Genomic DNA, 19,826 nt, shown 5'->3' on the forward strand with positions numbered 1-19,826 from the left:
TTGAGAGAAGAGAAAAAGCTTACAGCACCTGATAATCCCAAGCGGTCTCCCATCCAAGTACTAACCAGGCACAACCCTGCTTGGCTTCCGAGATCAGACGAGGTCGGGCATATTCAGGGTGGTGTGGCCGTAAGCAACAATGTCTGTGACAAATGTAAATTGTATAGGTACTGGAATCATACGTTTCCTCTATATAACCAGATAATTGCCGAGAAAGGCTGATAAATAGTGGGCACATCTTCTTCCCTGACGTGATTATTCTCTCCAGCTGAAAATGAGACTCTCAGATCACTTCGTGTCTGCCAACAAAGCAGCAGCAGCTGAAGATGACCAACTTCCTCATGTGTCACAGGGTGGTCAGACGTTGCAACAAAAGACATGCAGGTGGTTGAGAGAAGAGAAAAAGCTTACAGCACCTGGTATTCCCAAGCTGTCTCCCATTCAAGTACTAACAAGGCCCAACCCTGCTTGGCTTCCAAGATCAGACGAGCTCGGGCATGTTCAGGGTGGTGTGGCCGTAAGCAACAATGTCTGTGACAAATGTGCATTATATAGGTACTGGAATAATACAGTTCCTCTATGTAACCAGATAATTGCCGAGAAAGGCTAACTTGTAGTGGGCACATCTTCTTCCCTGATGTGATTATTCTCTGCAGCTGAAATTGAGACTCTCAGATCACTTCGTGTCTGCTAACAAAGCAGCAGAAAATGAAGATGACCAACTTCCTCATGTGTCACAGGGCGATCAGACGTTGCAACAAAAGACATGAAGGTGGTAGAGAGTAGAGAAGAAGCTTACAGCACCTGGTATTCCCAAGTGGTCTCCCATCCAAGTACTAACCAGGCCCAACCCTGCTTGGCTTCCGAGATCAGACGAGGTCAGGCATGTTCCGGGTGGTGTGGCCGTAAGCAGCAATGTCTCTGACAAATGTGCATTATATAGGTACTGGAATCATACGGTTCCTCTATGTAACCAGATAATTGCCGAGAAAGGCTGACTTGTAGTGGGCACATCTTCTTCCCTGATGTGATTATTCTCTGCAGCTGAAATTGAGACTCTCAGATCACTTCGTGTCTGCCAACAAAGAAGCAGCAGCAGCTGAAGATGACCAACTTCCTCATGTGTCACAGGAGGATCAGACGTTGCCACAAAAGACATGAAGGTGGTAGAGAGTAGAGAAGAAGCTTACAGCACCTGGTATCCCTAAGTGGTCTCCCATCCAAGTACTAACCAGGCCCAACCCTGCTTGGCTTCCGAGATCAGACGAGGTCAGGCATGTTCCGGGTGGTGTGGCCGTAAGCAGCAATGTCTCTGACAAATGTGCATTATATAGGTACTGGAATCATACGGTTCCTCTATGCAACCAGATAATTGCCGAGAAAAGCTGATGTGTAGCGGGTAAATCATCTTCTCTGATGTGATCATTCTCTGCAACTGAAACTGAGACTCTCAGATCACTTCATGTCTGCCAACAAAGCAGCAGCAGCTGAAGATGACCAACTTCCTCATGTGTCACAGGGCGATCAGACGTTGCAACAAAAGACATGCAGGTGGTAGAGAGAAGAGAAAAAGCTTACAGCACCTGGTATTCCCAAGCGGTCTCTCATCAAAGTACTAACCAGGCCCAACCCTCCTTGGCTTCTGAGATCAAACGAGGTCAGACATATTCAGGGTGGTTTGGCCGTAAGCAACAATCTCTGTGACAAATGTGCATTATATAGGCAATGAAATCATATGGTTCCTCTATGTAACAAGATAATTGCCGAAAAAGGCTGATATATAGTGGGCACATCTTGTTCCCTGACGTGATAATTTTCTCCAGCTGAAAATGAGACTCTAAGATCACTTCGTGTCTGCCAACAAAGCAGCAGCAGCTGAAGATGACCAACTTCCTCATGTGTCACAGGGTGATCAGACGTTGCAACAAAAGACATGCAGGTGGTTGAGAGAAGAGAAAAAGCTTACAGCACCTCGTATTCCCAAGCGGTCTCCCATCCAAGTACTAACCAGGCCCAACCCTGCTTGGCTTCCAAGATCAGACGAGGTTGGGCATATTCCGGGTGGTGTGGCCGTAAGTAACAATGTTTGTGACAAATGTGCATTATATAGGTACTGGAATCATACGGTTCCTCTATGCAACCATATAATTGCCAAGAAAGGCTGATATGTAGTGGGCACATCTTGTTCCCTGACGTGATAATTTTCTCCAGCTGAAACTGAGACTTTAAGATCACTTCGTGTCTGCCAACAAAGCAGCAGAAAATGAAGATGACCAACTTCCTCATGTGTCACAGGGTGATCAGACGTTGCAACAAAAGACATGCAGGTGGTTGAGAGAAGAGAAAAAGCTTACAGCACCTGATAATCCCAAGCGGTCTCCCATCCAAGTACTAACCAGGCACAACCCTGCTTGGCTTTCGAGATCAGACGAGGTCGGGCATATTCAGGGTGGTGTGGCCGTAAGCAACAATGTCTCTGACAAATGTAAATTGTATAGGTACTGGAATCATACGTTTCCTCTATATAACCAGATAATTGCAGAGAAAGGCTGATAAATAGTGGACACATCTTCTTCCCTGACGTGATTATTCTCTGCAGCTGAAACTGAGACTCTCAGATCACTTCGTGTCTGCTAACAAAGCAGCAGCAGCTGAAGATGACCAACTTCCTCATGTGTCACAGGGCGATCAGACATTGCAACAAAAGACATGTAGGTGGTAGAGAGAAGAGAAAAAGCTTACAGCACCTGGTATTCCCAAGCGGTGTCCCATCAAAGTACTAACCAGAACCAGCCCTCCTTGGCTTCCGAGATCAGACAAGGTCAGACATATTCAGGGTGGTTTGTCCGTAAGTAACAATCTCTGTGACAAATGTGCATTATATAGGCAATGGAATCATACACTTCCTCTATGTAACCAGATAATTGCCGAGAAAGGCTGATATGTAGTGGGCACATCTTCTTCCCTGACGTGATAATTCTCTCCAGCTGAAAATGAGACTCTCAGATCACTTTGTGTCTGCCAACAAAGCAGCAGCAGCTGAAGATGACCAACTTCCTCATGTGTCACAGGGTGATCAGACGTTGCAACAAAAGACATGCAGGTGGTAGAGAGAAGAGAAAAAGCTTACAGCACCTGGTATTCCCAAGCAGTCTCCCATCCAAGTACTAACCAGGCCCAAACCTGCTTGACTTCCAAGATCAGACAAGGTCGGGCTTATTCAGGGTGGTGTGGCCGTAAGCAACAATATCTGTGACAAATGTGCATTATATAGGTACTGGAATCATACACTTCCTCTATGTAACCAGATAATTGCCGAGAAAGGCTGACTTGTAGTGGGCACATCTTCTTCCCTGATGTGATTATTCTCTGCAGCTGAAATTGACACTCTCAGATCACTTCGTGTCTGCCAACAAAGACGCAGCAGCAGCTGAAGATGACCAACTTCCTCATGTGTCACAGGAGGATCAGACGTTGCCACAAAAGACATGAAGGTGGTAGAGAGTAGAGAAGAAGCTTACAGCACCTGGTATTCCCAAGTGGTCTCCCATGCAAGTACTAACCAGGCCCAACCCTGCTTGGCTTCCAAGATCAGACGAGGTCAGGCATGTTCCGGGTGGTGTGGCCGTAAGCAGCAATGTCTCTGACAAATGTGCATTATATAGGTACTGGAATCATACGGTTCCTCTATGCAACCAGATAATTGTCGAGAAAGGCTGATGTGTAGCGGGTAAATCATCTTCTCTGATGTGATCATTCTCTGCAACTGAAACTGAGACTCTCAGATCACTTCGTGTCTGCTAACAAAGCAGCAGCAGCTGAAGATGACCAACTTCCTCATGTGTCACAGGGTGATCAGACGTTGCAACAAAAGACATGCAGGTGGTTGAGAGAAGAGAAAAAGCTTACAGCACCTGATAATCCCAAGCGGTCTCCCATCCAAGTACTAACCAGGCACAACCCTGCTTGGCTTCCGAGATCAGACGAGGTCGGGCATATTCAGGGTGGTGTGGCCGTAAGCAACAATGTCTGTGACAAATGTAAATTGTATAGGTACTGGAATCATACGTTTCCTCTATATAACCAGATAATTGCCGAGAAAGGCTGATAAATAGTGGGCACATCTTCTTCCCTGACGTGATTATTCTCTCCAGCTGAAAATGAGACTCTCAGATCACTTCGTGTCTGCCAACAAAGCAGCAGCAGCTGAAGATGACCAACTTCCTCATGTGTCACAGGGTGGTCAGACGTTGCAACAAAAGACATGCAGGTGGTTGAGAGAAGAGAAAAAGCTTACAGCACCTGGTATTCCCAAGCTGTCTCCCATTCAAGTACTAACAAGGCCCAACCCTGCTTGGCTTCCAAGATCAGACGAGCTCGGGCATGTTCAGGGTGGTGTGGCCGTAAGCAACAATGTCTGTGACAAATGTGCATTATATAGGTACTGGAATAATACAGTTCCTCTATGTAACCAGATAATTGCCGAGAAAGGCTAACTTGTAGTGGGCACATCTTCTTCCCTGATGTGATTATTCTCTGCAGCTGAAATTGAGACTCTCAGATCACTTCGTGTCTGCTAACAAAGCAGCAGAAAATGAAGATGACCAACTTCCTCATGTGTCACAGGGCGATCAGACGTTGCAACAAAAGACATGAAGGTGGTAGAGAGTAGAGAAGAAGCTTACAGCACCTGGTATTCCCAAGTGGTCTCCCATCCAAGTACTAACCAGGCCCAACCCTGCTTGGCTTCCGAGATCAGACGAGGTCAGGCATGTTCCGGGTGGTGTGGCCGTAAGCAGCAATGTCTCTGACAAATGTGCATTATATAGGTACTGGAATCATACGGTTCCTCTATGTAACCAGATAATTGCCGAGAAAGGCTGACTTGTAGTGGGCACATCTTCTTCCCTGATGTGATTATTCTCTGCAGCTGAAATTGAGACTCTCAGATCACTTCGTGTCTGCCAACAAAGAAGCAGCAGCAGCTGAAGATGACCAACTTCCTCATGTGTCACAGGAGGATCAGACGTTGCCACAAAAGACATGAAGGTGGTAGAGAGTAGAGAAGAAGCTTACAGCACCTGGTATCCCTAAGTGGTCTCCCATCCAAGTACTAACCAGGCCCAACCCTGCTTGGCTTCCGAGATCAGACGAGGTCAGGCATGTTCCGGGTGGTGTGGCCGTAAGCAGCAATGTCTCTGACAAATGTGCATTATATAGGTACTGGAATCATACGGTTCCTCTATGCAACCAGATAATTGCCGAGAAAAGCTGATGTGTAGCGGGTAAATCATCTTCTCTGATGTGATCATTCTCTGCAACTGAAACTGAGACTCTCAGATCACTTCATGTCTGCCAACAAAGCAGCAGCAGCTGAAGATGACCAACTTCCTCATGTGTCACAGGGCGATCAGACGTTGCAACAAAAGACATGCAGGTGGTAGAGAGAAGAGAAAAAGCTTACAGCACCTGGTATTCCCAAGCGGTCTCTCATCAAAGTACTAACCAGGCCCAACCCTCCTTGGCTTCTGAGATCAAACGAGGTCAGACATATTCAGGGTGGTTTGGCCGTAAGCAACAATCTCTGTGACAAATGTGCATTATATAGGCAATGAAATCATATGGTTCCTCTATGTAACAAGATAATTGCCGAAAAAGGCTGATATATAGTGGGCACATCTTGTTCCCTGACGTGATAATTTTCTCCAGCTGAAAATGAGACTCTAAGATCACTTCGTGTCTGCCAACAAAGCAGCAGCAGCTGAAGATGACCAACTTCCTCATGTGTCACAGGGTGATCAGACGTTGCAACAAAAGACATGCAGGTGGTTGAGAGAAGAGAAAAAGCTTACAGCACCTCGTATTCCCAAGCGGTCTCCCATCCAAGTACTAACCAGGCCCAACCCTGCTTGGCTTCCAAGATCAGACGAGGTTGGGCATATTCCGGGTGGTGTGGCCGTAAGTAACAATGTTTGTGACAAATGTGCATTATATAGGTACTGGAATCATACGGTTCCTCTATGCAACCATATAATTGCCAAGAAAGGCTGATATGTAGTGGGCACATCTTGTTCCCTGACGTGATAATTTTCTCCAGCTGAAACTGAGACTTTAAGATCACTTCGTGTCTGCCAACAAAGCAGCAGAAAATGAAGATGACCAACTTCCTCATGTGTCACAGGGTGATCAGACGTTGCAACAAAAGACATGCAGGTGGTTGAGAGAAGAGAAAAAGCTTACAGCACCTGATAATCCCAAGCGGTCTCCCATCCAAGTACTAACCAGGCACAACCCTGCTTGGCTTTCGAGATCAGACGAGGTCGGGCATATTCAGGGTGGTGTGGCCGTAAGCAACAATGTCTCTGACAAATGTAAATTGTATAGGTACTGGAATCATACGTTTCCTCTATATAACCAGATAATTGCAGAGAAAGGCTGATAAATAGTGGACACATCTTCTTCCCTGACGTGATTATTCTCTCCAGCTGAAAATGAGACTCTCAGATCACTTCGTGTCTGCCAACAAAGCAGCAGCAGCTGAAGATGACCAACTTCCTCATGTGTCACAGGGCGATCAGACCTTGCAACAAAATACATGCAGGTGGTAGAGAGAAGAGAAAAAGCTTACAGCACCTGGCATTCCCAAGGGGTCTCCCATTCAAGTACTAACCAGGCCCAACCCTGCTTGGGTTCCGAGATCAGTCGAGGTCGGGCATATTCAGGGTGGTGTGGCCGTAAGTAACAATGTCTGTGAAAAATGTGCATTATATAGGTACTGGAATAATACAGTTCCTCTATGTAACCAGATAATTGCAGAGAAAGGCTAACTTGTTGTGGGCACATCTTCTTCCTTGATGTGATTATTCTCTGCAGCTGAAACTGAGACTCTCAGATCACTTCGTGTCTGCTAACAAAGCAGCAGCAGCTGAAGATGACCAACTTCCTCATGTGTCACAGGGCGATCAGACATTGCAACAAAAGACATGTAGGTGGTAGAGAGAAGAGAAAAAGCTTACAGCACCTGGTATTCCCAAACGGTGTCCCATCAAAGTACTAACCAGAACCAGCCCTCCTTGGCTTCCGAGATCAGACAAGGTCAGACATATTCAGGGTGGTTTGTCCGTAAGTAACCATCTCTGTGACAAATGTGCATTATATAGGCAATGGAATCATACACTTCCTCTATGTAACCAGATAATTGCCGAGAAAGGCTGATATGTAGTGGGCACATCTTCTTCCCTGACGTGATAATTCTCTCCAGCTGAAAATGAGACTCTCAGATCACTTTGTGTCTGCCAACAAAGCAGCAGCAGCTGAAGATGACCAACTTCCTCATGTGTCACAGGGTGATCAGACGTTGCAACAAAAGACATGCAGGTGGTAGAGAGAAGAGAAAAAGCTTACAGCACCTGGTATTCCCAAGCAGTCTCCCATCCAAGTACTAACCAGGCCCAAACCTGCTTGACTTCCAAGATCAGACAAGGTCGGGCTTATTCAGGGTGGTGTGGCCGTAAGCAACAATATCTGTGACAAATGTGCATTATATAGGTACTGGAATCATACACTTCCTCTATGTAACCAGATAATTGCCGAGAAAGGCTGACTTGTAGTGGGCACATCTTCTTCCCTGATGTGATTATTCTCTGCAGCTGAAATTGACACTCTCAGATCACTTCGTGTCTGCCAACAAAGACGCAGCAGCAGCTGAAGATGACCAACTTCCTCATGTGTCACAGGAGGATCAGACGTTGCCACAAAAGACATGAAGGTGGTAGAGAGTAGAGAAGAAGCTTACAGCACCTGGTATTCCCAAGTGGTCTCCCATGCAAGTACTAACCAGGCCCAACCCTGCTTGGCTTCCAAGATCAGACGAGGTCAGGCATGTTCCGGGTGGTGTGGCCGTAAGCAGCAATGTCTCTGACAAATGTGCATTATATAGGTACTGGAATCATACGGTTCCTCTATGCAACCAGATAATTGCCGAGAAAGGATGATGTGTAGCGGGTAAATCATCTTCTCTGATGTGATCATTCTCTGCAACTGAAACTGAGACTCTCAGATCACTTCATGTCTGCCAACAAAGCAGCAGCAGCTGAAGATGACCAACTTCCTCATGTGTCACAGGGTGATCAGACGTTGCAACAAAAGACATGAAGGTGGTAGAGAGAAGAGAAAAAGCTTACAGCACCTCGTATTCCCAAGAGGTCTTCCATCCTCTATGCAACCATATAATTGCCAAGAAAGGCTGATATGTAGTGGGCACATCTTGTTCCCTGACGTGATAATTTTCTCCAGCTGAAAATGAGACTTTAAGATCACTTCGTCTCTGCCAACAAAGCAGCAGAAAATGAAGATGACCAACTTCCTCATGTGTCACAGGGTGATCAGACGTTGCAACAAAAGACATGCAGGTGGTTGAGAGAAGAGAAAAAGCTTACAGCACCTGATAATCCCAAGCGGTCTCCCATCCAAGTACTAACCAGGCACAACCCTGCTTGGCTTTCGAGATCAGACGAGGTCGGGCATATTCAGGGTGGTGTGGCCGTAAGCAACAATGTCTCTGACAAATGTAAATTGTATAGGTACTGGAATCATACGTTTCCTCTATATAACCAGATAATTGCAGAGAAAGGCTGATAAATAGTGGACACATCTTCTTCCCTGACGTGATTATTCTCTCCAGCTGAAAATGAGACTCTCAGATCACTTCGTGTCTGCCAACAAAGCAGCAGCAGCTGAAGATGACCAACTTCCTCATGTGTCACAGGGCGATCAGACCTTGCAACAAAATACATGCAGGTGGTAGAGAGAAGAGAAAAAGCTTACAGCACCTGGCATTCCCAAGGGGTCTCCCATTCAAGTACTAACCAGGCCCAACCCTGCTTGGGTTCCGAGATCAGTCAAGGTCGGGCATATTCAGGGTGGTGTGGCCGTAAGTAACAATGTCTGTGAAAAATGTGCATTATATAGGTACTGGAATAATACAGTTCCTCTATGTAACCAGATAATTGCAGAGAAAGGCTAACTTGTTGTGGGCACATCTTCTTCCTTGATGTGATTATTCTCTGCAGCTGAAACTGAGACTCTCAGATCACTTCGTGTCTGCTAACAAAGCAGCAGCAGCTGAAGATGACCAACTTCCTCATGTGTCACAGGGCGATCAGACATTGCAACAAAAGACATGTAGGTGGTAGAGAGAAGAGAAAAAGCTTACAGCACCTGGTATTCCCAAGCGGTGTCCCATCAAAGTACTAACCAGAACCAGCCCTCCTTGGCTTCCGAGATCAGACAAGGTCAGACATATTCAGGGTGGTTTGTCCGTAAGTAACAATCTCTGTGACAAATGTGCATTATATAGGCAATGGAATCATACACTTCCTCTATGTAACCAGATAATTGCCGAGAAAGGCTGATATGTAGTGGGCACATCTTCTTCCCTGACGTGATAATTCTCTCCAGCTGAAAATGAGACTCTCGGATCACTTTGTGTCTGCCAACAAAGCAGCAGCAGCTGAAGATGACCAACTTCCTCATGTGTCACAGGGTGATCAGACGTTGCAACAAAAGACATGCAGGTGGTAGAGAGAAGAGAAAAAGCTTACAGCACCTGGTATTCCCAAGCAGTCTCCCATCCAAGTACTAACCAGGCCCAAACCTGCTTGACTTCCAAGATCAGACAAGGTCGGGCTTATTCAGGGTGGTGTGGCCGTAAGCAACAATATCTGTGACAAATGTGCATTATATAGGTACTGGAATCATACACTTCCTCTATGTAACCAGATAATTGCCGAGAAAGGCTGACTTGTAGTGGGCACATCTTCTTCCCTGATGTGATTATTCTCTGCAGCTGAAATTGACACTCTCAGATCACTTCGTGTCTGCCAACAAAGACGCAGCAGCAGCTGAAGATGACCAACTTCCTCATGTGTCACAGGAGGATCAGACGTTGCCACAAAAGACATGAAGGTGGTAGAGAGTAGAAAAGAAGCTTACAGCACCTGGTATTCCCAAGTGGTCTCCCATGCAAGTACTAACCAGGCCCAACCCTGCTTGGCTTCCAAGATCAGACGAGGTCAGGCACGTTCCGGGTGGTGTCGCCGTAAGCAGCAATGTCTCTGACAAATGTGCATTATATAGGTACTGGAATCATACGGTTCCTCTATGCAACCAGATAATTGCCGAGAAAGGCTGATGTGTAGCGGGTAAATCATCTTCTCTGATGTGATCATTCTCTGCAACTGAAACTGAGACTTTAAGATCACTTCGTGTCTGCCAACAAAGCAGCAGAAAATGAAGATGACCAACTTCCTCATGTGTCACAGGGTGATCAAACGTTGCAACAAAAGACATGCAGGTGGTTGAGAGAAGAGAAAAAGCTTACAGCACCTGATAATCCCAAGCGGTCTCCCATCCAAGTACTAACCAGGCACAACCCTGCTTGGCTTTCGAGATCAGACGAGGTCGGGCATATTCAGGGTGGTGTGGCCGTAAGCAACAATGTCTCTGACAAATGTAAATTGTATAGCTACTGGAATCATACGTTTCCTCTATATAACCAGATAATTGCAGAGAAAGGCTGATAAATAGTGGACACATCTTCTTCCCTGACGTGATTATTCTCTCCAGCTGAAAATGAGACTCTCAGATCACTTCGTGTCTTCCAACAAAGCAGCAGCAGCTGAAGATGGCCAACTTCCTCATGTGTCACAGGGTGATCAGACGTTGCAAGAAAAGACATGCAGGTTGTAGAGAGAAGAGAAAACGCTTACAGCACCTGGTATTCCCAAGCAGTCTCCCATTAAAGTACTAACCAGGCCCAACCCTCCTTGGCTTCCGAGATCAGACGAGGTCGGGCTTATTCAGGGTGGTGTGGCCGTAAGGAACAATTTCTGTGACAAATGTGCATTATATAGGTACTGGAATCATACAATTCCTCTATGTAACCAGATAATTGCAGAGAAAGGCTGACTTGTTATGGGCACATCTTCTTCCCTGATGTGATCATTCTCTGCAGCTGAAACTGAGACTCTCAGATCACTTCGTGTCTGCCAACAAAGCAGCAGCAGCTGAAGATGACCAACTTCCTCACGTGTCACAGGGTGATCAGACGTTGCAACAAAAGACATGCAGGTGGTCGAGAGAAGACAAAAAGCTTACAGCTCCTGGTATTCCCAAGCGGTCTCCGATTTAAGTACTAACCAGGCCCAACCCTCCTTGGCTACCGAGATCAGACGAGGTCGGGCATGTTCAGGGTGGTGTGGCCGTAAGCAACAATGTCTGTGACAAATGTGCATTATATAGGTACTGGAATCATACGGTTCCTCTATGTAACCAGATAATTGCCGAGAAAGGCTGACTTGTAGTGGGTTCATCTTCTTCCCTCATGTGATCATTCTCTGCAGCTGAAACTGAGACTCTCAGATCACTTCGTGTCTGCCAACAAAGCAGCAGCAGCTGAAGATGACCACCTTCCTCATGTGTCACAGGGTGATCAGACGTTGCAACAAAAGACATGCAGGTGGTCGAGAGAAAAGAAAAAGCTTACAGCACCTGGTATTCCCAAGAGGTCTTCCATCCAAGTACTAACCACGCCCAACCCTCCTTGGCTTCCGAGATCAGACGAGGTCGGGTATGTTCAGGGTGGTGTGGCCGTAAGCAACAATGTCTCTGACAAATGTGCATTATATAGGTACTGGAATCATACGGTTCCTCTATGCAACCAGATCATTTCCGAGAAAGGCTGATGTGTAGTGGGCACATCTTCTTCCCTGACGTGATTATTCTCTGCAGCTGAAACTGAGACTCTCAGATCACTTTGTGTCTGCCAACAAAGCAGCAGCAGCTGAAGATGACCAACTTCCTCATGTGTCACAAGGTGATCAGACGTTGCAACAAAAGACATGCAGGTGGTAGAGAGAAGAGAATCAGCTTACAGCACCTGGTATTCCCAGATAGTCCACCATCCAAGTACTAACCAGGCCCAACCCTGCTTTTCTTCCAAGATCAGACGAGGTCAGGCATATTCAGGGTGGTGCGGCCGTAAGCAACAATAGCTGTGACAAATGTGCATTATATAGGTACTGGAATCATACACTTCTTCTATGTAACCAGATAATTGCAGAGAAAGGCTGACTTGTAGTGGGCACATCTTCTTCCCTGACGTGATTATTCTCTGTAGCTGAAACTGAGACTCTCAGATCACTTTGTGTCTGCCAACAAAGCAGCAGCAGCTGAAGATGACCAACTTCCTCATGTGTCACAGGGTGATCAGACGTTGCAACAAAAGACATGCAGGTGGTAGAGAGAAGAGAAGAAGCTTACAGCACCTGGTATTCCCAAGCAGTCTCCCATCCAAGCACTAAGCAGGCTCAACCCTGCTTGGCTTCCGAGATCATACGAGGTCGGGCATGTTCAGGGTGGTGTGGCCGTAAGCAACAATGTCTCTGACAAATGTGCATTATATAGGTACTGGAATCATACGGTTCCTCTATGCAACCAGATAATTGCCGAGAAAGGCTGATGTGTAGCGGGCATATCATCTTCTCTGATGTGATCATTCTCTTCAGCTGAAACTGAGACTCTCAGATCACTTCGTGTCTGCCAACAAAGCAGCAGAAGCTGAAGATGACCAACTTCCTCATGTGTCACAGGGTGATCAGACGTTGCAACAAAAGACATGCAGGTGGTAGAGAGAAGAGAAGAAGCTTACATTACCTGGTATTCCGAAGTGGTCTCCCATCCAAGTTCTAACCAGGCCCAACCCTGCTTTTCTTCCAAGATCAGACGAGGTCAGGCATATTCAGGGTGGTGCGGCCGTAAGCAACAATAGCTGTGACAAATGTGCATTATATAGGTACTGGAATCATACACTTCTTCTATGTAACCAGATAATTGCAGAGAAAGGCTGACTTGTAGTGGGCACATCTTCTTCCCTGATGTGATTATTCTCTTCAGCTGAAACTGAGACTCTCAGATCACTTCGTGTCTGCCAACAAAGCAGCAGAAGCTGAAGATGACCAACTTCCTCATGTGTAACAGGGTGATCAGACGTTGCAACAAAAGACATGCAGGTGGTATAGAGAAGAGAAAAAGCTTACAGCACCTGGTATTCCCAAGCGGTCTCCCATTCAAGTCCTAACCAGGCCCAACCCTGCTTGGCTTCCGAGATCAGACGAGGTCGGGCTTATTCAGGGTGGTGTGGCCGTAAGCAACAATATCGGTGACAAGTGTGCATTATATAGGTACTGGGATCATACACTTCCTCTGTGTAACCAGATAATTGCCGAAAAAGGCTGACTTGTAGTGGGTTCATCTTCCTCCTTGATGTGATTATTCTCTTCAGCTGAAAATGAGACTCTCAGGTCACCTCGTGTCTATCAACAAAGCAGCAGCAGCTGAAAATGACCAACTTCTTCACGTGTCACAGGGTGATCAGACGTTGCAACAAAAGACATGCAGGTGGTAGAGAGAAGAGAAAAAGCTTACAGCACCTGGTGTTCCCAAGCTGTCTCCCATCCAAGTACTAACCAGGTACAACCCTGTTTGGCGTCCGAGATCAGACGAGGTCGGGCTTATTCAGGGTGGTGTGGCCGTAAGCAACAATGTCTCTGACAAATGTGCATTATATAGGTACTGGAATCATACGGTTCCTCTATGCAACCAGATAATTGCCGAGAAAGGCTGATGTGTAGCGGGCAAATCATCTTCTCTGATGTGATCATTCTCTGCAACTGAAACTGAGACTCTCAGATCACTTTGTGTCAGCCAACAAAGCAGCAGCAGCTGAAGATGACCAACTTCCTCATGTGTCACAGGGTGATCAGACGTTGCAACAAAAGACATGCAGGTGGTAGAGAGAAGAGAAAAAGCTTACAGCACCTGGTATTCCCAGAATGTCTACCACCCAAGTACTAACCAGGCCCAAACCTGCTTGGCTTCTGAGATCAGATGAGGTTGGGCATATTCAGGGTGGTGTGGCCGTAAGCAACCATAACTGTGACAAATGTACATTATATAGGTACTGGAATCATACAGTTCCTCTGTGTAACCAGATAATTGCCGAAAAAGGCTGACTTGTAGTGGGTTCATCTTCCTCCTTGATGTGATTATTCTCTTCAGCTGAAACTGAGACTCTCAGATCACCTCGTGTCTATCAACAAAGCAGCAGCAGCTGAAGATGACCAACTTCTTCACGTGTCACAGGGTGATCAGACGTTGCAACAAAAGACATGCAGGTGGTAGAGAGAAGAGAAAAAGCTTACAGCACCTGGTATTCCCAAGCTGTCTCCCATCCAAGTACTAACCAGGTACAACCTTCTTGGTGTCCGAGATCAGGCGAGGTCGGGCTTATTCAGGGTGGTGTGGCCGTAAGCAACAATGTCTCTGACAAATGTGCATTATATAGGTACTGGAATCATACGGTTCCTCTATGCAACCAGATAATTGCCGAGAAAGGCTGATGTGTAGCGGGCAAATCATCTTCTCTGATGTGATCATTCTCTGCAACTGAAACTGAGACTCTCAGATCACTTTGTGTCAGCCAACAAAGCAGCAGCAGCTGAATATGACCAACTTCCTCATGTGTCACAGGGTGATCAGACGTTGCAACAAAAGACATGCAGGTTGTAGAGAGAAGAGAAAACGCTTACAGCACCTGGTATTCCCAAGCAGTCTCCCATCCAAGTACTAAGGAGGCTCAACCCTGCTTGGCTTCCGAGATCAGACGAGGTCGGGCATGTTCAGGGTGGTGTGGCCGTAAGCAACAATGTGTCTGACAAATGTGCATTATATAACTACAGGAATCATACGGTTCCTCTATGTAACCAGATAATTGCTGAGAAAGGTTGATGTGTAGTCGGCACATCTTCTTCCCTGACGTGATTATTCTCTTCAGTTGAAACTGAGACTCTCAGATCACTTCGTGTCTTCCAACAAAGCAGCAGCAGCTGAAGATGGCCAACTTCCTCGTGTGTCACAGGGTGATCAGACGTTGCAACAAAAGACATGCAGGTTGTAGAGAGAAGAGAAAACGCTTACAGCACCTGGTATTCCCAAGCAGTCTCCCATCCAAGTACTAAGGAGGCTCAACCCTGCTTGGCTTCCGAGATCAGACGAGGTCGGGCATGTTCAGGGTGGTGTGGCCGTAAGCAACAATGTCTGTGACAAATGTGCATTATATAGGTACTGGAATCATACGGTTCCTCTATGTAACCAGATAATTGCCGAGAAAGGCTGACTTGTAGTGGGCACATCTTCTTCCCTCATGTGATCATTCTCTGCAGCTGAAACTGAGACTCTCAGATCACTTCGTGTCTGCCAACAAAGCAGCAGCAGCTGAAGATGACCACCTTCCTCATGTGTCACAGGGTGATCAGACGTTGCAACAAAAGACATGCAGGTGGTTGAGAGAAGAGAAAAAGCTTACAGCACCTGGTGTTCCCAAGCTGTCTCCAATCCAAGTACTAACCAGGTACAACCCTGTTTGGCGTCCGAGATCAGACGAGGTCGGGCTTATTCAGGGTGGTGTGGCCGTAAGCAACAATGTCTCTGACAAATGTGCATTATATAGGTACTGGAATCATACGGTTCCTCTATGCAACCAGATAATTGCCGAGAAAGGCTGATGTGTAGCGGGCAAATCATCTTCTCTGATGTGATCATTCTCTGCAACTGAAACTGAGACTCTCAGATCACTTTGTGTCAGCCAACAAAGCAGCAGCAGCTGAAGATGACCAACTTCCTCATGTGTCACAGGGTGATCAGACGTTGCAACAAAAGACATGCAGGTTGTAGAGAGAAGAGAAAACGCTTACAGCACCTGGTATTCCCAAGCAGTCTCCCATTAAAGTACTAACCAGGCCCAACCCTCCTTGGCTTCCGAGATCAGACGAGGTCGGGCTTATTCAGGGTGGTGTGGCCGTAAGGAACAATTTCTGTGACAAATGTGCATTATATAGGTACTGGAATCATACAATTCCTCTATGTAACCAGATAATTGCAGAGAAAGGCTGACTTGTTATGGGCACATCTTCTTCCCTGATGTGATCATTCTCTGCAGCTGAAACTGAGACTCTCAGATCACTTCGTGTCTGCCAACAAAGCAGCAGCAGCTGAAGATGACCAACTTCCTCATGTGTCACAGGGTGATCAGACGTTGCAACAAAAGACATGCAGGTGGTCGAGAGAAGACAAAAAGCTTACAGCTCCTGGTATTCCCAAGCGGTCTCCGATTTAAGTACTAACCAGGCCCAACCCTCCTTGGCTACCGAGATCAGACGAGGTCGGCCATGTTCAGGGTGGTGTGGCCGTAAGCAACAATGTCTGTGACAAATGTGCATTATATAGGTACTGGAATCATACGGTTCCTCTATGTAACCAGATAATTGCCGAGAAAGGCTGACTTGTAGTGGGTTCATCTTCTTCCCTCATGTGATCATTCTCTGCAGCTGAAACTGAGACTCTCAGATCACTTCGTGTCTGCCAACAAAGCAGCAGCAGCTGAAGATGACCACCTTCCTCATGTGTCACAGGGTGATCAGACGTTGCAACAAAAGACATGCAGGTGGTCGAGAGAAAAGAAAAAGCTTACAGCACCTGGTATTCCCAAGAGGTCTTCCATCCAAGTACTAACCACGCCCAACCCTCCTTGGCTTCCGAGATCAGACGAGGTCGGGTATGTTCAGGGTGGTGTGGCCGTAAGCAACAATGTCTCTGACAAATGTGCATTATATAGGTACTGGAATCATACGGTTCCTCTATGCAACCAGATCATTTCCGAGAAAGGCTGATGTGTAGTGGGCACATCTTCTTCCCTGACGTGATTATTCTCTGCAGCTGAAACTGAGACTCTCAGATCACTTTGTGTCTGCCAACAAAGCAGCAGCAGCTGAAGATGACCAACTTCCTCATGTGTCACAAGGTGATCAGACGTTGCAACAAAAGACATGCAGGTGGTAGAGAGAAGAGAATCAGCTTACAGCACCTGGTATTCCCAGATAGTCCACCATCCAAGTACTAACCAGGCCCAACCCTGCTTTTCTTCCAAGATCAGACGAGGTCAGGCATATTCAGGGTGGTGCGGCCGTAAGCAACAATAGCTGTGACAAATGTGCATTATATAGGTACTGGAATCATACACTTCTTCTATGTAACCAGATAATTGCAGAGAAAGGCTGACTTGTAGTGGGCACATCTTCTTCCCTGACGTGATTATTCTCTGTAGCTGAAACTGAGACTCTCAGATCACTTTGTGTCTGCCAACAAAGCAGCAGCAGCTGAAGATGACCAACTTCCTCATGTGTCACAGGGTGATCAGACGTTGCAACAAAAGACATGCAGGTGGTAGAGAGAAGAGAAGAAGCTTACAGCACCTGGTATTCCCAAGGAGTCTCCCATCCAAGCACTAAGCAGGCGCAACCCTGCTTGGCTTCCGAGATCATACGAGGTCGGGCATGTTCAGGGTGGTGTGGCCGTAAGCAACAATGTCGCTGACAAATGTGCATTATATAGGTACTGGAATCATACGGTTCCTCTATGCAACCAGATAATTGCCGAGAAAGGCTGATGTGTAGCGGGCATATCATCTTCTCTGATGTGATCATTCTCTTCAGCTGAAACTGAGACTCTCAGATCACTTCGTGTCTGCCAACAAAGCAGCAGAAGCTGAAGATGACCAACTTCCTCATGTGTCACAGGGTGATCAGACGTTGCAACAAAAGACATGCAGGTGGTAGAGAGAAGAGAAAAAGCTTACAGCACCTGGTATTCCCAGAATGTCTACCACCCAAGTACTAACCAGGCCCAAACCTGCTTGGCTTCTGAGATCAGATGAGGTTGGGCATATTCAGGGTGGTGTGGCCGTAAGCAACCATAACTGTGACAAATGTACATTATATAGGTACTGGAATCATACAGTTCCTCTGTGTAACCAGATAATTGCCGAAAAAGGCTGACTTGTAGTGGGTTCATCTTCCTCCTTGATGTGATTATTCTCTTCAGCTGAAACTGAGACTCTCAGATCACCTCGTGTCTATCAACAAAGCAGCAGCAGCTGAAGATGACCAACTTCTTCACGTGTCACAGGGTGATCAGACGTTGCAACAAAAGACATGCAGGTGGTAGAGAGAAGAGAAAAAGCTTACAGCACCTGGTATTCCCAAGCTGTCTCCCATCCAAGTACTAACCAGGTACAACCTTCTTGGTGTCCGAGATCAGGCGAGGTCGGGCTTATTCAGGGTGGTGTGGCCGTAAGCAACAATGTCTCTGACAAATGTGCATTATATAGGTACTGGAATCATACGGTTCCTCTATGCAACCAGATAATTGCCGAGAAAGGCTGATGTGTAGCGGGCAAATCATCTTCTCTGATGTGATCATTCTCTGCAACTGAAACTGAGACTCTCAGATCACTTTGTGTCAGCCAACAAAGCAGCAGCAGCTGAATATGACCAACTTCCTCATGTGTCACAGGGTGATCAGACGTTGCAACAAAAGACATGCAGGTTGTAGAGAGAAGAGAAAACGCTTACAGCACCTGGTATTCCCAAGCAGTCTCCCATCCAAGTACTAAGGAGGCTCAACCCTGCTTGGCTTCCGAGATCAGACGAGGTCGGGCATGTTCAGGGTGGTGTGGCCGTAAGCAACAATGTGTCTGACAAATGTGCATTATATAACTACAGGAATCATACGGTTCCTCTATGTAACCAGATAATTGCTGAGAAAGGTTGATGTGTAGTCGGCACATCTTCTTCCCTGACGTGATTATTCTCTTCAGTTGAAACTGAGACTCTCAGATCACTTCGTGTCTTCCAACAAAGCAGCAGCAGCTGAAGATGGCCAACTTCCTCGTGTGTCACAGGGTGATCAGACGTTGCAACAAAAGACATGCAGGTTGTAGAGAGAAGAGAAAACGCTTACAGCACCTGGTATTCCCAAGCAGTCTCCCATCCAAGTACTAAGGAGGCTCAACCCTGCTTGGCTTCCGAGATCAGACGAGGTCGGGCATGTTCAGGGTGGTGTGGCCGTAAGCAACAATGTCTGTGACAAATGTGCATTATATAGGTACTGGAATCATACGGTTCCTCTATGTAACCAGATAATTGCCGAGAAAGGCTGACTTGTAGTGGGCACATCTTCTTCCCTCATGTGATCATTCTCTGCAGCTGAAACTGAGACTCTCAGATCACTTCGTGTCTGCCAACAAAGCAGCAGCAGCTGAAGATGACCACCTTCCTCATGTGTCACAGGGTGATCAGACGTTGCAACAAAAGACATGCAGGTGGTTGAGAGAAGAGAAAAAGCTTACAGCACCTGGTGTTCCCAAGCTGTCTCCAATCCAAGTACTAACCAGGTACAACCCTGTTTGGCGTCCGAGATCAGACGAGGTCGGGCTTATTCAGGGTGGTGTGGCCGTAAGCAACAATGTCTCTGACAAATGTGCATTATATAGGTACTGGAATCATACGGTTCCTCTATGCAACCAGATAATTGCCGAGAAAGGCTGATGTGTAGCGGGCAAATCATCTTCTCTGATGTGATCATTCTCTGCAACTGAAACTGAGACTCTCAGATCACTTTGTGTCAGCCAACAAAGCAGCAGCAGCTGAAGATGACCAACTTCCTCATGTGTCACAGGGTGATCAGACGTTGCAACAAAAGACATGCAGGTTGTAGAGAGAAGAGAAAACGCTTACAGCACCTGGTATTCCCAAGCAGTCTCCCATTAAAGTACTAACCAGGCCCAACCCTCCTTGGCTTCCGAGATCAGACGAGGTCGGGCTTATTCAGGGTGGTGTGGCCGTAAGGAACAATTTCTGTGACAAATGTGC

General features: G+C 46.6%; 2 non-coding genes and 44 pseudogenes across 2 annotated transcripts; all 46 read right to left on the reverse strand.

Moving 5' to 3' along the window:
- Positions 1 to 16: 16 nt before the first annotated feature.
- Positions 17 to 135, reverse strand: LOC140304749 (5S ribosomal RNA; annotated as a pseudogene).
- A 269-nt stretch (positions 136 to 404) lies between these two features.
- LOC140288366 (5S ribosomal RNA) lies at positions 405 to 523 on the reverse strand (annotated as a pseudogene).
- Positions 524 to 792: 269 nt separating this feature from the next.
- LOC140297597 (5S ribosomal RNA) lies at positions 793 to 911 on the reverse strand. Its single transcript, XR_011913318.1, has one exon. It is a non-coding gene; the product is annotated as a 5S ribosomal RNA (ribosomal RNA).
- Positions 912 to 1,183: 272 nt separating this feature from the next.
- Positions 1,184 to 1,302, reverse strand: LOC140309698 (5S ribosomal RNA; annotated as a pseudogene).
- Positions 1,303 to 1,571: 269 nt separating this feature from the next.
- Positions 1,572 to 1,690, reverse strand: LOC140273774 (5S ribosomal RNA; annotated as a pseudogene).
- A 269-nt stretch (positions 1,691 to 1,959) lies between these two features.
- Positions 1,960 to 2,078, reverse strand: LOC140311188 (5S ribosomal RNA; annotated as a pseudogene).
- A 269-nt stretch (positions 2,079 to 2,347) lies between these two features.
- Positions 2,348 to 2,466, reverse strand: LOC140272056 (5S ribosomal RNA; annotated as a pseudogene).
- Positions 2,467 to 3,123: 657 nt separating this feature from the next.
- On the reverse strand, positions 3,124 to 3,242 carry LOC140272374 (5S ribosomal RNA; annotated as a pseudogene).
- A 272-nt stretch (positions 3,243 to 3,514) lies between these two features.
- Positions 3,515 to 3,633, reverse strand: LOC140303461 (5S ribosomal RNA; annotated as a pseudogene).
- Positions 3,634 to 3,902: 269 nt separating this feature from the next.
- Positions 3,903 to 4,021, reverse strand: LOC140304755 (5S ribosomal RNA; annotated as a pseudogene).
- A 269-nt stretch (positions 4,022 to 4,290) lies between these two features.
- Positions 4,291 to 4,409, reverse strand: LOC140288367 (5S ribosomal RNA; annotated as a pseudogene).
- Positions 4,410 to 4,678: 269 nt separating this feature from the next.
- On the reverse strand, positions 4,679 to 4,797 carry LOC140297598 (5S ribosomal RNA). Its single transcript, XR_011913319.1, has one exon. It is a non-coding gene; the product is annotated as a 5S ribosomal RNA (ribosomal RNA).
- A 272-nt stretch (positions 4,798 to 5,069) lies between these two features.
- Positions 5,070 to 5,188, reverse strand: LOC140309700 (5S ribosomal RNA; annotated as a pseudogene).
- A 269-nt stretch (positions 5,189 to 5,457) lies between these two features.
- Positions 5,458 to 5,576, reverse strand: LOC140273782 (5S ribosomal RNA; annotated as a pseudogene).
- A 269-nt stretch (positions 5,577 to 5,845) lies between these two features.
- Positions 5,846 to 5,964, reverse strand: LOC140311199 (5S ribosomal RNA; annotated as a pseudogene).
- A 269-nt stretch (positions 5,965 to 6,233) lies between these two features.
- Positions 6,234 to 6,352, reverse strand: LOC140272061 (5S ribosomal RNA; annotated as a pseudogene).
- A 269-nt stretch (positions 6,353 to 6,621) lies between these two features.
- LOC140307534 (5S ribosomal RNA) lies at positions 6,622 to 6,740 on the reverse strand (annotated as a pseudogene).
- Positions 6,741 to 7,397: 657 nt separating this feature from the next.
- On the reverse strand, positions 7,398 to 7,516 carry LOC140272380 (5S ribosomal RNA; annotated as a pseudogene).
- A 272-nt stretch (positions 7,517 to 7,788) lies between these two features.
- On the reverse strand, positions 7,789 to 7,907 carry LOC140303467 (5S ribosomal RNA; annotated as a pseudogene).
- Positions 7,908 to 8,431: 524 nt separating this feature from the next.
- Positions 8,432 to 8,550, reverse strand: LOC140272068 (5S ribosomal RNA; annotated as a pseudogene).
- Positions 8,551 to 8,819: 269 nt separating this feature from the next.
- LOC140282490 (5S ribosomal RNA) lies at positions 8,820 to 8,938 on the reverse strand (annotated as a pseudogene).
- A 657-nt stretch (positions 8,939 to 9,595) lies between these two features.
- Positions 9,596 to 9,714, reverse strand: LOC140272385 (5S ribosomal RNA; annotated as a pseudogene).
- Positions 9,715 to 9,986: 272 nt separating this feature from the next.
- On the reverse strand, positions 9,987 to 10,105 carry LOC140313190 (5S ribosomal RNA; annotated as a pseudogene).
- Positions 10,106 to 10,374: 269 nt separating this feature from the next.
- LOC140272072 (5S ribosomal RNA) lies at positions 10,375 to 10,493 on the reverse strand (annotated as a pseudogene).
- A 269-nt stretch (positions 10,494 to 10,762) lies between these two features.
- On the reverse strand, positions 10,763 to 10,881 carry LOC140288521 (5S ribosomal RNA; annotated as a pseudogene).
- A 269-nt stretch (positions 10,882 to 11,150) lies between these two features.
- Positions 11,151 to 11,269, reverse strand: LOC140290962 (5S ribosomal RNA; annotated as a pseudogene).
- Positions 11,270 to 11,538: 269 nt separating this feature from the next.
- Positions 11,539 to 11,657, reverse strand: LOC140300472 (5S ribosomal RNA; annotated as a pseudogene).
- A 269-nt stretch (positions 11,658 to 11,926) lies between these two features.
- LOC140278761 (5S ribosomal RNA) lies at positions 11,927 to 12,045 on the reverse strand (annotated as a pseudogene).
- Positions 12,046 to 12,314: 269 nt separating this feature from the next.
- Positions 12,315 to 12,433, reverse strand: LOC140289104 (5S ribosomal RNA; annotated as a pseudogene).
- A 269-nt stretch (positions 12,434 to 12,702) lies between these two features.
- On the reverse strand, positions 12,703 to 12,821 carry LOC140296142 (5S ribosomal RNA; annotated as a pseudogene).
- A 269-nt stretch (positions 12,822 to 13,090) lies between these two features.
- LOC140300147 (5S ribosomal RNA) lies at positions 13,091 to 13,209 on the reverse strand (annotated as a pseudogene).
- A 269-nt stretch (positions 13,210 to 13,478) lies between these two features.
- On the reverse strand, positions 13,479 to 13,597 carry LOC140292553 (5S ribosomal RNA; annotated as a pseudogene).
- A 269-nt stretch (positions 13,598 to 13,866) lies between these two features.
- On the reverse strand, positions 13,867 to 13,985 carry LOC140293871 (5S ribosomal RNA; annotated as a pseudogene).
- A 656-nt stretch (positions 13,986 to 14,641) lies between these two features.
- Positions 14,642 to 14,760, reverse strand: LOC140291140 (5S ribosomal RNA; annotated as a pseudogene).
- A 269-nt stretch (positions 14,761 to 15,029) lies between these two features.
- Positions 15,030 to 15,148, reverse strand: LOC140291141 (5S ribosomal RNA; annotated as a pseudogene).
- Positions 15,149 to 15,417: 269 nt separating this feature from the next.
- On the reverse strand, positions 15,418 to 15,536 carry LOC140288146 (5S ribosomal RNA; annotated as a pseudogene).
- Positions 15,537 to 15,805: 269 nt separating this feature from the next.
- Positions 15,806 to 15,924, reverse strand: LOC140288523 (5S ribosomal RNA; annotated as a pseudogene).
- A 269-nt stretch (positions 15,925 to 16,193) lies between these two features.
- LOC140294686 (5S ribosomal RNA) lies at positions 16,194 to 16,312 on the reverse strand (annotated as a pseudogene).
- A 269-nt stretch (positions 16,313 to 16,581) lies between these two features.
- Positions 16,582 to 16,700, reverse strand: LOC140300473 (5S ribosomal RNA; annotated as a pseudogene).
- A 269-nt stretch (positions 16,701 to 16,969) lies between these two features.
- On the reverse strand, positions 16,970 to 17,088 carry LOC140278768 (5S ribosomal RNA; annotated as a pseudogene).
- Positions 17,089 to 17,357: 269 nt separating this feature from the next.
- LOC140291108 (5S ribosomal RNA) lies at positions 17,358 to 17,476 on the reverse strand (annotated as a pseudogene).
- Positions 17,477 to 17,745: 269 nt separating this feature from the next.
- Positions 17,746 to 17,864, reverse strand: LOC140293872 (5S ribosomal RNA; annotated as a pseudogene).
- Positions 17,865 to 18,520: 656 nt separating this feature from the next.
- On the reverse strand, positions 18,521 to 18,639 carry LOC140291143 (5S ribosomal RNA; annotated as a pseudogene).
- A 269-nt stretch (positions 18,640 to 18,908) lies between these two features.
- Positions 18,909 to 19,027, reverse strand: LOC140291144 (5S ribosomal RNA; annotated as a pseudogene).
- A 269-nt stretch (positions 19,028 to 19,296) lies between these two features.
- On the reverse strand, positions 19,297 to 19,415 carry LOC140288157 (5S ribosomal RNA; annotated as a pseudogene).
- A 269-nt stretch (positions 19,416 to 19,684) lies between these two features.
- Positions 19,685 to 19,803, reverse strand: LOC140288525 (5S ribosomal RNA; annotated as a pseudogene).
- Positions 19,804 to 19,826: the final 23 nt, after the last annotated feature.

This window comes from Leuresthes tenuis, unplaced genomic scaffold, assembly GCF_036924035.1.
Source record: "Leuresthes tenuis unplaced genomic scaffold, fLeuTen1.0.hap1 SCAF_1, whole genome shotgun sequence".
Classification (NCBI taxonomy): Eukaryota; Metazoa; Chordata; class Actinopteri; order Atheriniformes; family Atherinopsidae; genus Leuresthes; species Leuresthes tenuis.